The sequence below is a fragment of the Periplaneta americana genome, chromosome 3, assembly GCF_040183065.1.
Source record: "Periplaneta americana isolate PAMFEO1 chromosome 3, P.americana_PAMFEO1_priV1, whole genome shotgun sequence".
NCBI classification, from domain to species: domain Eukaryota; kingdom Metazoa; phylum Arthropoda; class Insecta; order Blattodea; family Blattidae; genus Periplaneta; species Periplaneta americana.
The window spans coordinates 66,665,609-66,679,202 of record NC_091119.1 but is presented as its reverse complement, the minus strand read 5'-3'; the positions used below and the strand labels follow the sequence as shown (position 1 = coordinate 66,679,202).

The window sequence follows — 13,594 nt, the reverse complement described above, 5'->3', positions numbered from 1 at the left end:
TTTGTCATTATTGTTTATTTTTAGTTGTCTCTAATTTTAATAATAATTATTATTTATATGCACTGTTTTTGTAATTCCTTGTTCATTGTAAATCTTGTGCTAACTTTTATCTTGTGCTGAATTGTGATTGGCCTCAGGCTGTTCTACAGCGCAATAAATATTAGAAAATAAATAAATAATTTATAATGACTTTAGGAAACAATATTCCTAGCAACCCCGTCAGTTTTTCGCGACACAAGGTTCAAGAATAGCTGATCTATTTAGTTATAACAGTAGGTAAACTAGGCACTACTCTTCTCAAGGTATAAAATTCATGATATTCCTTTGGCGAATGTTCACAGAGTAATTCAGTTGGAGTGCTCGTATTTTCCCTGTTATCACTTCACCATTTCCTTGTAATTCCCAACCACCCCTATCAATTGTGCACTATATTTCCCAGATCACTCTACGGAGTTCCATGGAATCCTGGCAGCAAACATTCTGTAGAGAGCTGCAATCACTGAAATCTCTGGACTAGGAACCTATCTGGTTATCAGGATATGATAGTGTGCAATATACTGAGCCAGTACAACTCCTCATTTTGGTAGGATAAGGAATAAATGAGTAGGGTAAATAAAAGATGTGTATTTAATTTTAAAAGGAAACATAAATATTTATTAATTTTGAATAGAACATGCCAATTTGAAGAGATGGAAAGTGATGAAAGTCATTTTCACAGAAGTAGGAGAGAAGACCACATTCACAACCTGGAACAAGAGAAGAGATCGATTTCAGTAAAATTGCATTTAGAAATACAATTGCAATACTGCTTATGATTCGCAGAATTATTTAAATAATGAAGCCACTTATTTTTAATGAATAAATATTTTCTGTCCACTACGCTTTTAAGAATTTACTTCATGTAGCTTACAAAGTAAGATTGTTATGTAATTTATACAAATTTATTATACTTAGTGAAGATGTCAAATAAAACATTTTTCATGTTTATTTTGAAGATTATTAACGAAATTTGAAATTCATCTTTAAAGTGATTATAGTAAATTTATCATAATATAAAATTAATGTGATCACTACAATATCGTTGAAATATTGTCATCGTGAATATTATGAAACATCAATCGAGCTACACTTTTTTTTTTTATAAAAATGAACTTCAAGGACATAGTTTTATATCTAGTGTGCTAAAATCCAAAATTACCTCTCAAGTCTTGTACGGAATGTTGTATTTATTTAACAGTAAAAGGGACGCAAAAATCTCTTAAGATTAAATAATTTAAATTTGAATAATTTTAATTTAATCTTCATTGCAGATTTGTATTTTATTTTGAAAATTTATTATTTTTTATTTGAGCCAGATTGAATAATGAATAATTTTGAGCGCAAATAAAACATTTAGATATACTTCAATATTAATATTTTTGTGGATTACAATTCCTACACCCTAAAGATGGAAAATTTTTACTCCCTTCTTTATACTTACAAACTGATAAATTACTGATTGGCAACATTTAAATATTGAAAATACTTTTATTCGATTTATTCTTAGTTTCTTACTACTGAAGGTGTTTTATCATTTAATTATTCTAAAATTAAATATGTTAGACAATAATAGCGTATAGAGTTCACATATTTAATGAAACAAAAATGTGCATTTAGAGAAAATATAGGTTAGATACTGACCCCTTAACGTCCATAGATTCCGTATCCAAGGGCGGAGTAGGCATAGGGGTGGGAATAGGCGCCGTAGTATCCAGTGCCGTAGTATCCGGCATAGTAGGGGTACTGGGCGGCAGCCACAGCGATGAGGGCCAGGACGAGGAGAATCTGCAAAGAAAGGTGTAAAGAATGTAAAATTTTAGAATGTAAAAATATCGGATACAAATATCCATTGGTTCATGTGCCATTGCATTTTCGAATGCGCCGTGTTCAGTCAGTAGTATTCGCTGTTTCTGTCATAGACACATATTATACTTTTTTATTTAAAAAAATCAACTTAATATAAAGAGACTGACTAAGAAATGAAAAAAATTATGTTCTATATTTGACTTCTAAAATATATTATGTTTAATGTTTTCCTTGTTTCTCCGAGTAAATTCGATTACAACTTTATATTTTCTTTTACCGCTGTGTATTTTTTGTCACTCGAGTCAATAATTTTATTTTTGTTCGTTTTCGGTGCTGTTACTCTCTCTTTTGAGTATCGCATTGTACTCGTAGAAAATTGAGTTGACTCTGTTATTTACAACGGCTTCGGCACAACACAATGCTGCATTAAATTCAAAGTAAAGAGTTCGGATTTTTCCTAGCCGTCAACTAGACGTATTTAGTTATCTTAGGCGAGAGCCCAAGTCTTGTTGAGGCCACGTCAGGGGACAGCATAGGTAATCGCAGATAAATGAATATAAATTCATTGAGACTGCTCTGGTTTTCCAGTTAATAACATGATTACTAAATTTTAATTCGTTATTTTAGAACGTTTTATCAACTGTTAAGGTTATCTAGAGCCTGCATGAGATGAAGATGATAATGCCAGCGAAATGATTTTCGGGTCCAGCGCCGAAAGTTATCCAGCATTTGTTCTTAATGGGTTGAGGGATAACCCAGGATAAAATCTCAACCAGATAATTTATCCCAACCAGAATTTGAATCCGGACTCGTTCGTTTTACAGTCGGGCATGCTAACCCTTACTCCATAGCGTTGGAAGATTACTAATTTTAGACTCTAAATGAATTATATGTAACACGATATAAATTTTTCTGTAAGTGTGTACTCAGTCTTCCGTCATTTTTGGCTTGAAAACAGTTTAATACTATGAATTCCGTCTGTTGAAATCTTCCCGCAGTGAAAATGACAATTTTGTTTATTTGTAAAAAGTGTTGAGTGTAAAATAATTTTTAGTTTTAGGTTTCATTTCTGTACGTGAATTTAATTAAACGTTAATGTATTTTTGAACCATGTGTATTTCGACATAAATATGAATTATAAACTTGTATAAGATAAAAGCCGAAAATTGAAAACGTTAAGTTGTGATATAAATATTATATTAGTTAATATGCTAAGATATTATTCTTTATACATTTGCTAGCTATAATGTTAGACTGGTGAAAAACAACTATTTTTTGAACCGAAATTATTTAAAATAAAGCCGTGATAAAAGATGTCGATGCAAAAAAATGGCAATGAGGTTGTCGTGATTGATATTTTTTTTTTTCCTGATAGTGTTCCTCATCATAAACGAAATGTAATTTGAAGCTCTGTGAGATTCTTGTTTCATTGATAACATGCATCAAAATCAATTTTCTTCAAATTTCTAAGGAAATTCCTAATGCAACATATAAAACATAGAATTTCGAACGAGAATTTTCCATCACTGGAATTTGTTTCTTAATATTTCGAACCGTTTTAATGAAACACCATGCTGTTTTTAATGTAGAAGGATTAGATCACTTACCAACTTGTACATGGTTGTGGGTTGTGAGCTGTCTTACTGCAGAAGACTGATGCCTTGCACTTCCTTTCAGTGGTTTATATAGTCCCAAAGGTAGCCGCTAACAAAACATATCAACAGTTACGTAATACAAATAATCTAAAAAAAAAAAGCTAATTCCTACTGCTGTGCTTTAGCCTTGGCCTTGGTCAACACAAAGTGGACAATACTACCCAAGTTACTGAGGGAGATACAAAAAACCTTGTGAATTTTAATGAAGGTCCACGCCCAAGCTGAAAACGCCTAGCTCACTTCTTTTACTTTTGTTCCGAAAACCGGTATGGATTACTTAACAGTTGTCATCAAACGGTAAACAGGCTAAAGAAAACACGTGAAAAGCTATTGTCTCACACGCAGGTGCACTTTATATGGACAGCTTACCAATGCTTGATCTTGATAAGGCATCAAGAGACCCCTTCTCAGGAAGCTGCAAGGGATTCGATCAGCCTCTTGTATTAACTGGACGGTTTTTGTTAACTGAAAGACGTTATGTTTATTTACAGTAAAAGTGAATTCTAATTTCCGTATTCTATTGTATTGCAACTGCTAGATAAATAAAACCTACAGCATACATTTTCACAAATACAGGGTTGTTTCCGATCTCTGATAACAAATTTGAAAATGACGTCATGTGCGTCAGGAATCACACCGACAACTGAATTGCGGCGAGAGATGACAGACCAGTAGTAAATGATTTCATATCAGAGTGCACGGTGTATCACAGTAGCAATGCCCAAGAAAATCGAGCCTTTTTGGGATGGGTACATAACAACCCTTTTCGATGCCAAGTACAGTTACGTGAAAATCATAGGAGCCTGCAAAATACGTGGTTACGTTATTTCCAAGAAAGGTATCTTGTGTGTACCTAATAAGACTGGCAAAATTTAGATGGGATTAATTCCAGAGTGGAAAAAGCAAGCAAGTCCACCCCCCGTCACAAGTCGCCGCACCCCACGAGTTGACACAAATTAATTTCATTCGAGCTTTACCAATCTTATTAAGTATCGGTACACAGAAGATGCCTTTCTTGGAAATAACGAAACCTCGTTTACTGCAGGTTTCTTTTATTTTCACTTAACTGTACTTGGCATTGGAAAGGGTCGTAATATACCCCACCCAAAAAGGCTCGATTTTCTTGGGAGTTTCAGCTGTGAGTCGCCGTACACTCTATGAGATCACTCACTACTGGTCTGTCACCTCGCGCCACAGTTCAGCTGTCGTGTGACTCCTGACGCACATGATGTCATTCAAATTCGTTATCAGAGATCGGAAACAACCCTGTAGGTAAAAGTTACATATTTTAAACGATTACCAATTATTTGTAATCGTTTAAAATATGTAACTCTTACCTTCTCAGAATATGAAGTACTATTCCAAGAAAGTATTGTGATGCCATAAAATTCAATTTCTGTGTAATTTCATAGAAATACAAGTTTTCAGAATCCTTGATATTGTTAAAGCAGTTTTATACATTCCGCTGACCGAGAGAAATGGTTGATGTGTTAAGCATGGAACTCGTATTCGGGACCGACCAACATGACTGCGGTTTTTCAATGGTTTTCCACAGTTACTTAGGCAAATACCGATTTGAAAATTTCATTGTCACGGTTCATTTTCCTTTTCTCTTTCCTGTAGAAAAAGAATTTAAATTTCATATAACTCAACTTTATTACCATCTGATACCATAGGCATATTCAGATCATGACGCATGTTTTCGTTCGCTTGCAGGAGGGGCGTCCTCCCCGAAATCGTCTCAGATTTCCGAACCTTTTGCAATATCTCTGATAGGTTTAATTCTTTAAGAGCATTTCCGAAAGCGCTTCGACATCTTAGAAGGGCTGTCAGAATGGATTCTGTGCTGCTTTGTCACCTTGGAGGTAGAGGGTGTAGGGGTCTCATGCAGCCGGTGAGCTGGTACACCTCATTCATTCCATAATTTGGGGTGCACAATAGGTCACTGTCGAGCCGACGTGCTGAAGGATCGTCCATAACCAGCCCCTAGCCTATCACTACTACTACTACTACTACTACTGCTGCTGCTACTATTGCTGCTGCTGCCACCGCCACGACCACTACGACCACCACCACTTAAACATCCCACTTGCCTGTGTTCTGCCTGCCTGCTTCCCTACTTGCTTGCGTATGTATAGCGACTTCTAAAACATTACAAGAACTCCGGTTTATATTTGATTTCTACGAATCAGTTCATCAAGGAATAAACCGCCTGAAATATGATCATGTCTGCTTAATAGCTGCTGTGTTTTGTTGCAAAAATGATACAAATTGACGATTTTATGTCGTTTCGAAGAGTTCATTTTTTAATTAACTTCTCATATAAAATAAAGTACTAAAGGGAAAAGTGTAGACAGAATGCCCCTACATCACTCGTGTTCATGAAATTAATTATTGCTTATGTAATTAAATCTGTAATTGAAACATACTTCATACGAAAACTTTAGGACTTAAAATAGGTATAAGAGTTTATTAAAAAAAAAAGTCTAGCGTTTTGTATGAACGTGAGTGTGATTGTCAGTGTGCCGGTTAATATTAATTAGGCAATCTTAAAAAAAAAAAATGTATGTAATACAATATATCAGGACTGTCGCTGGGCAGAAACCTGAACACACGTTTCAGCGTCACATTGTTGACAAATAACTCCATCTGTTAGCACAACCATAAAGTACTAATAGTTGCTATAGAGTTACCAACAACAGGGGGAGGAAAAAAGAAGTCTAGCGTCATGTTATCAAAAACATGATATATTTCCTTGAAAATTATTATTACCGCGATGTACTTACTTACTTATTGGCTTTTAAGGAACCCAGAGGTTCATTTCCGCCCTCACATAACCCCGCCAGAGATCCCTATCCTGAGCAAGATTAATCCAGTCTCTATCATCATATCCCACCTCTTTCAGATCCATTTTAATATTATCCTCCCATCTACGTCTCGGCCTCCCCAAAGGTCTTTTTCCCGCCGGCCTCACAACTAACACTCTATATGCATTTCTGGATTCGCCTATACGTGCTACATGCCCTGCCCATCTCAAACGTCTGGATTTAATGTTCCTAATTATGTCAGGTGAAGAATACAATGCGTGCAGTTCTGTGTTGTGTAACTTTCTTCATTCTTCTGTAACTTCATCCCTCTTAGCCCCAAATATTTTCCGAAGGACCTTATTCTCAAACACCCTTAACCTATGTTCCTCTCTCAAAGTGAGAGTCCAAGTTTCACAACCATAAAGAACAACCGATAATATAACTATTTTATAAATTCTGACTTCAGATTTTTTGACAGCAGACTGGATGATAAAACCTTCTCAACGAATAATAAAAGGCATTTCCCATATTTTTTCTGCTTTAATTTCCTCCCGAGTATCATTTGTATTTGTTACTGTTGGTCCGAGGTATTTGAATTTTTCCACCTCTTCGAAGGATAAATTTCCAATTTTTATATTTCCATTTCGTACAATATTCTCGTCACGAGACATAATCATATACTTATTACCGGGATGTAAGCTCAAGTAAATGAAGTACAAGCATGTATGCCATTTGTAACTATACAGAGTGTTTCATAAATCCTATTACAAACTTCTGTGGGTTGTAGAAGGGACTAAGTAGATAAAGTTTTGATTAGGAACACATGGAAACGTATAGTTTCGATGCAAAATAAGTTTGGAGATCGATTCGATTTAAAATCTCCCGCCTCACTGTACGCAAACAAAATGGGCCGAGGGCGAATTCTGCAGTCCTCTGATATCGTGTGTCTTCCGTTTACAATCAGTTTTGCCGAGTCGGCTTTCACATCAGTGAAGATTTGCCACTGGTACTACGTCAGCAAATGTGGGTCCAACATGATGGCGCACCCGCGCACTTTTCACTTGCCGTGCGCGAACATCTCCACCAAACATTCGGGTAAAGGTGGATAGGTCGAGGTGGTGCAACTCCTTGGCCACCACGGTCGCCAGATTTAACTCTCGACTTTTTCCTTTGGGGACACATGAAGAATCTTGTTTATGAGATTCCTGTAGAGTCGGAGAAAGATCTCATTGTCTCTAGTGAAGTGGGAGATGTGAAATCGATTCGATCTTCAAACTTATTTTGCATCGAAACAATACATTTCTGTATATGGAATCTCAATCAAAACTTTATCTACTTATTCCCCTCTACAACCCCTAGAAGTTTGTAATAGGAATATGAAACACCCTGTAGAGTAAACTGAATCGTTGCGAAACGCATTGTAAATAACTTACAGTATACTCTCGATTATTCGCACTAATGACTGGGAAGAGGTACACGGGTAATGCAAAAAAAAAAAAGAATAATACTGTGACAGCTGCACCGGGGCTCGAACGCGTGTCCGACAGGGCGCGCGACAGACGAAACGCTGGTACGGGGAGCATCTGCATGCTGAGAGGGCAGAGGGGTGTATTACGGCAACGCGGCGAGGGGTGGTTGCGCGCGCATCTGCTACTTGCTGAGTGAGGAAGGAAGCAAACTGCTACGTGCGGAGTGAAGGGGGGACGGACCCTCCCGAATCGTCCAGAAGTCCGTCAAAGTGGAGATATCCAGATAATCCGAGAGGACATCCGTAGAAATTTCTCGTAACTATGGTTTAGTTATAAAAGAAGAAACGCGAGTGAACTTGAGCAGTCAGTCAGTCAGTCAGTCAGTCAGTGTTGTTACAAGCAGATTTGGACAGTAAGCTAGTTAGTCTTGTGTAGCAGTGAAGCCAGCTTCGTGACCAGAGCGCGACTTGAGTTGTGTGGAGCCTGAAGCCCGGAGTTCGAGTGCAGTGGACCGCAGTTGGGGGACCTGAGTTCGAAGTTCAGCGGATCGTCCCTGAAGGTCTGGGATTCGAGATTCTGTGAACGCGAGTGACTAAGTCAGAAGAACTAGCCAAGACAAACGAGCTGTGAACTGAGAACTGACAGTTCTGTGTTGTAAATAGTGCTTTGTAAATATTAGTTAAGATTAACAGTTCATTGTTGTTCGTAATAGTCCAAGTAAATTGTCATTGTCGTTTGTGGAGTGCAATAACGAATACTGTGTTGAGTGCAAATCCTATTGTTGACGAGAGCGTTTAAGGTGAATTGTAGAAAGGAATTATTGTTGAAAGAATAAAATTACATTGTTGTTCAGTATAAAAATTTACAATACGAAAGTTTGTTTTCCGTGACATGATTTTTAACACGCAATATTTTAACAGAGACTGCAGTAACAATAACACGTAGACAGCAAGTGCACATAGAAATAGACTGATCATCTATATGACAGTAGCAGGTAGCTGCGGGTCTGATTCCTCCCCTTCTTTTTCACAAAGGGCCATTATTTTCCTCACCCCCTCAACAAGGAAGCGTTAAATTTTAAGTACCAAAGCTTAGTTCACAACCTACCGTTTTAATTCGAAGTCCAGTATAATTTTTTCATGATTTCTTGTTACTTTCTATTAATAAGTAATAAATAAAATTATTTTCGAGCTTAAGCTATTCCCGGGTAATCCGCAAACCGCGCACGGCTAATCGAGAATGTAATGTATAATAAGGAAGTAGATCTTACTTTCGTGACACCTATGTCCACTTTCTTACTGAACAAAGTATCGTGATGTCACAAAAAATATATGATATCGATATTTTCGCTGAAATACACTTTTTCACCATCTTTAAATCCAAAAAGTGGTTTTGAGCATGGCGCTTGTCTATCAGTCTAGTTACTGCGACTTCTAATAAACTATTGGACGGATTTTGTCGTTATTTGGTACTAAGGAGTCAATTTAATAGAGAATGAAGCGCATTCAGTACAATATTTTTAAGTAAAAAAATGTACGAGTCTTTACTTGGAGATAAACATATACAATGCGCTCAATTTAAAGAATTGTCAGACTATGTTATTTGAAGAGTCCACTGCAAGAATGATGGATGTCACTTTTTTGTCGAAAATGAACCAAGACTGTCAATGCATAGCTTAAGACATATAGAATGTACATAGAGAGTTATATGGCATGAACACTGATAGTCATCGTCCAGTAATGATGGGAAAATCACAGTTAAGCTTTGAGCGCTAAGCATTTCAAACTTTCAATTGCTTCTCCTGCAAAATGTACTCCATCATTCTTGCAGTGGACTCTTCATTTGTATAGTGCCATTTAAAGAAACAATGTTAATACTCGTATCTCATTAATAAATAACGCTATAAGGTTGCCTCCCCATCAATATTATTTCCCCCTTTCAGTTGTACACCTTTTTATGGAACAATTTTTCATTTGGTGCTTGCGTACGTTATTTTGGGTGGTCAAGGTAAATGGGACATTCTGTATATCAGGAGATAAAAACGACATGAATAATATAGATCTTTTTCATTAATATCAAACTTGGCTAAAATTATAGCAAAATTCACTAGACTAGTTAATTATTTACAAAACCATATTATTTTATGCAGCAACCAACACGTTTTTCAAAACAATAAAAGCACTAGTGATGCTATGTTTCAAATAACCCAGACAATATTAAATTAACGAAATGCTGACAATATTTAGGTACATTTTCTTTGAATGTAGAGGCTGTTAATGCTATTGTGTAGCCTACTGCAAATATAACATTTTTCTTTACTGTGTTGAACGTAAAACCGAACAAATACATTATACAATATGTAAGAACACAGGAAATACTTCATTGTAGCCCAGCTGTAGTTCCAGGTAACATAGTTGCGGCACGAGGAGCAGCTCTTAATGAAATATTCTAGCTCAGCTAATGAGAAGCGTAGCAGTAATTATTCTAGTTTATTAGTATAACGAAAGATAAAAGATCCATTGTAATATTTCTGTTCGGGTTAAGTCTTTTTCTCTTTAGGGCAAGACATTTCTTTACTATTAATGTGTGCCTGATCTCAGTATAGATGACAGAATCAGTAAAACGGTTAAATTGTAGTCCTATTGACTCACATTTTCATAACCAATGAAGCGTGCAAAGTGAGTTCCAGCCACTGAGCACACAGAGCTGCTAGGGAGTGTCGCAATTAAGCGATCTGCCCGCAGCCTCGATCTGTTACGCATATTCGTGTCGCGCTAGCCACTTACGGCCCCTGCGCTGCTCAACGCCAAGGCCGTCCGGGAAGTTAAATAAACGCGGGCTAGATGAGAATCATATTTATCAAACCTAATTTATTCTCCCGGATACGACGCCAACAAACAATCATGCAAGTTACAGCGTAAAACGAATTTTTTATACAATATTTTTGTCAACAAACGTATAAAACGCTATTCGTATACAATCTCTCTATTCTTAGCATTTCGACTTCTTGTTGGCCAAGGTATGATAAGTTGAAGGTTTCTTACAGAAAGAAATATGAGTTATTTTATTATTTTTTTTCATCTTATTTTATTTTAGTTTGCTAATACTTGTAACATAAAATATAGTATACACAGATAAAATTTTAGCTCATCCCTGAAAGAGTAGAACTCGTGCTCAGGGTCGTATTCCTACTTCTTTCTCAGCAGTACCCCTTATAACCTCTCTGAAAGTACAGACACCTAAAAATTTGATTCATTGTGTGTGTGTATTTATTAACACTACAATTGGGTATACACCCGGTGTCAGTGATATACAATATATAATAATATTACAAAATTACGTTAATAAAATTTACAATAATTACAGCAGTAAAAAATAAAATAAACATACCTAAATTTAATTCTAACTATAAATATATAAATAAAATAAACCTAGGACTATAAATAAAAACTATGTTATTATAACGCCTACAATAAGCAAAACTAAACCTAACTTATAAGTACTTCTATTAAACTCAACTATTACCATCTTAAGTAATTAGGCCTACATATCACCTTAATTACTTACATGACACAACTTAGATAATTACACTGCACCTACAATTAAATTTTCAGTCCAATCTTATCAACCTTTCCTTAAATGTATTAAGTTTGAGAGGACCACCCTGAAAGATTGCCGCAGGTAAGCTGTTCCATTCTACTATCGTGCGGTTAACAAAAGAAAATTTTGCCACGTCCGTTCTTTGTTTTCTGCATTTAAACTTCATAATATGATCAGCCCTGCCTAAGTATGATGGTGTCACTAATCTAGCATTGATGTCGGTCCATGCTTTGTGTCCCACTTGTGTCTTAAACAATACGGTCAGTCTGGTTTTCCGTCGCCTTGATTTGAGAAATTCTCACCCTGAGTCTTTTACTATCTCTTCGCCATGTCCCTTTCCCATTTTGACATATTTTGCTGCCCTGCGTTAGATCTTTTCTATTGAATCGATTTGGTTTTGTCTGTACGGATCCCAACCTATTGCTCCATATTCCATAATTGGGCGAACAAGGGTTTTTTTACGCTAATTCTTTTGACCTTCGATTAGATTTCTTCAGAATACGCATAGAAATGTAGTGCTTTCCAGGCTTTCCTTGTGGAATTAGTGACTTGTTCCTCCCAACCCAGTTTGTTACTTAAATAATATACCTATGTATTTACAAGTGTTCGCTTGTGGCACCGATGTACCATTCAACTGATATCTGAGACAAATTTCATATATATATATATATATATATATATATATATATATATATATATATATAAAAGAAACAACAGAGGTGCGCCCTATAAAAAGAAATTTACAAGAATTTCAAAGGCAGGTGTCTACTTGCATATAGGCTTATTGTTGTTTGATCTGCTTTATGTCTTCTGTCCTTTACCAGTCTAGCCATTGTATCCGAGGTTCGAGTGATCAAACCCGAAAAATTCTCAGAATGTCTTCCCTTAAGTCTCATTTGCAGAATAATCCTGTAGAGGACTTTATGCAAGATTTGTTGAACATTTCTTTCCCACGTCGGAATTTAGAAATGGTGCAATGTGTTCATATCTGTTTCATGACTGGTTCTTTATTTCTAGATCTCCAGTATTTCATAGGAAGATTTTCCAGTGTTCCACCTTCACCTACGAACACGTTGCTTAATAGGAACAGTTGAAGCCTCTTGTTTGGACAAAGTATCAATCCCCTTATTACCTGCGACGCCAAACGGAAGTTTTTCATATTCTTCGACTCTTTAAGTGTCCTCATTAGGATAAATATATCTCGAGCATTAAAGCCAAACACTGGAAATATTCGGTCTTGCACCATGAAGTAAGTACTTTATCTCATATGTGAGAATAGCAGTAGGTATGTTCTTACTGAATCATTGTTTTGATATGCGACACCCATTGTCACATCCTCTATGGAAGAGTGATTTACAGAGCTGTATTGAGAAATATTTTCTCCGAGTATTTCGGTGACTTGCCATTATAGTTACGCCATTACTTCATTTGTCATAATATCGTCATGCCTTAATATAGTCTGCACTTAAAATGTACATAATAAAAATTACCAATTAATAAATAATACTTCATGATTTATTACAAATTTCTTGTAAATTACGTTATTTGCATATATGAGTCGCCTAAAACCAAACTGCACTTTTTCCAAAATATGAAATATGAGATTAAGGTATGTTTCAGTGCACAATCTTGTAAGGAATGTGATAAAATGTTCGTTTGGATTCAAACTGGAATTTATCTGCCTGAACTTTAGTAGTAAAATCAGTCTTTGAAGTCTAACTGCACTAGTTTCTCGTCTTTTCTGACAAATAAGATTTTTGGATAAAGTGCAGTCTGATTCTAGGCGATTCATACGCAGATTAATAGAAATAGATTAAAAATCATTTAAATCTTGCAATCTACACAGAAAATGTTCTGTAAATAATTAAATTTCACGACATACAAACATAATTGCAGACACATCTTGACTAAGATATCTATCTACAAAGCAATTTCAAACATTTCCATTAATTGGATGAAAACTTATTGAGACAAAACTTATGTTTCCTTTGGCATGGAGAACGGGGCTGAATATTACTAACTTCAGCGTCTAGTGAGTTTATAGTATTTTATCATTTCTGCAATTGAAATTATTCTTGAAGTCCAACCAGACACGCTTTTGTAGATGTGACTCAGCTGCGTGGTGCCATCTGTCGAAGTTCACGTCACAGTCACAATACTGTCACGCCGACACCGAATACTGTTGAAATAAAGGACATCAGTATTTCAATGAGGAGTG

The 13,594-nt window shown here is 36.1% G+C and overlaps 1 long non-coding RNA gene across 2 annotated transcripts; it reads right to left on the bottom strand.

The window, feature by feature from the left end:
* Positions 1–626: 626 nt before the first annotated feature.
* LOC138696123 (uncharacterized) lies at positions 627–3,888 on the bottom strand. Of its 2 annotated transcripts, XR_011331243.1 has the most exons (4): positions 3,870–3,888; positions 3,453–3,549; positions 1,681–1,824; positions 627–746 (listed from the first exon to the last, which is right to left on the bottom strand). It is a non-coding gene; the product is annotated as an uncharacterized lncRNA (long non-coding RNA). The 2 variants fall into 2 exon arrangements; XR_011331242.1 differs by lacking the exon at positions 3,870–3,888 and having other exon boundaries at positions 3,453–3,567.
* Positions 3,889–13,594: the final 9,706 nt, after the last annotated feature.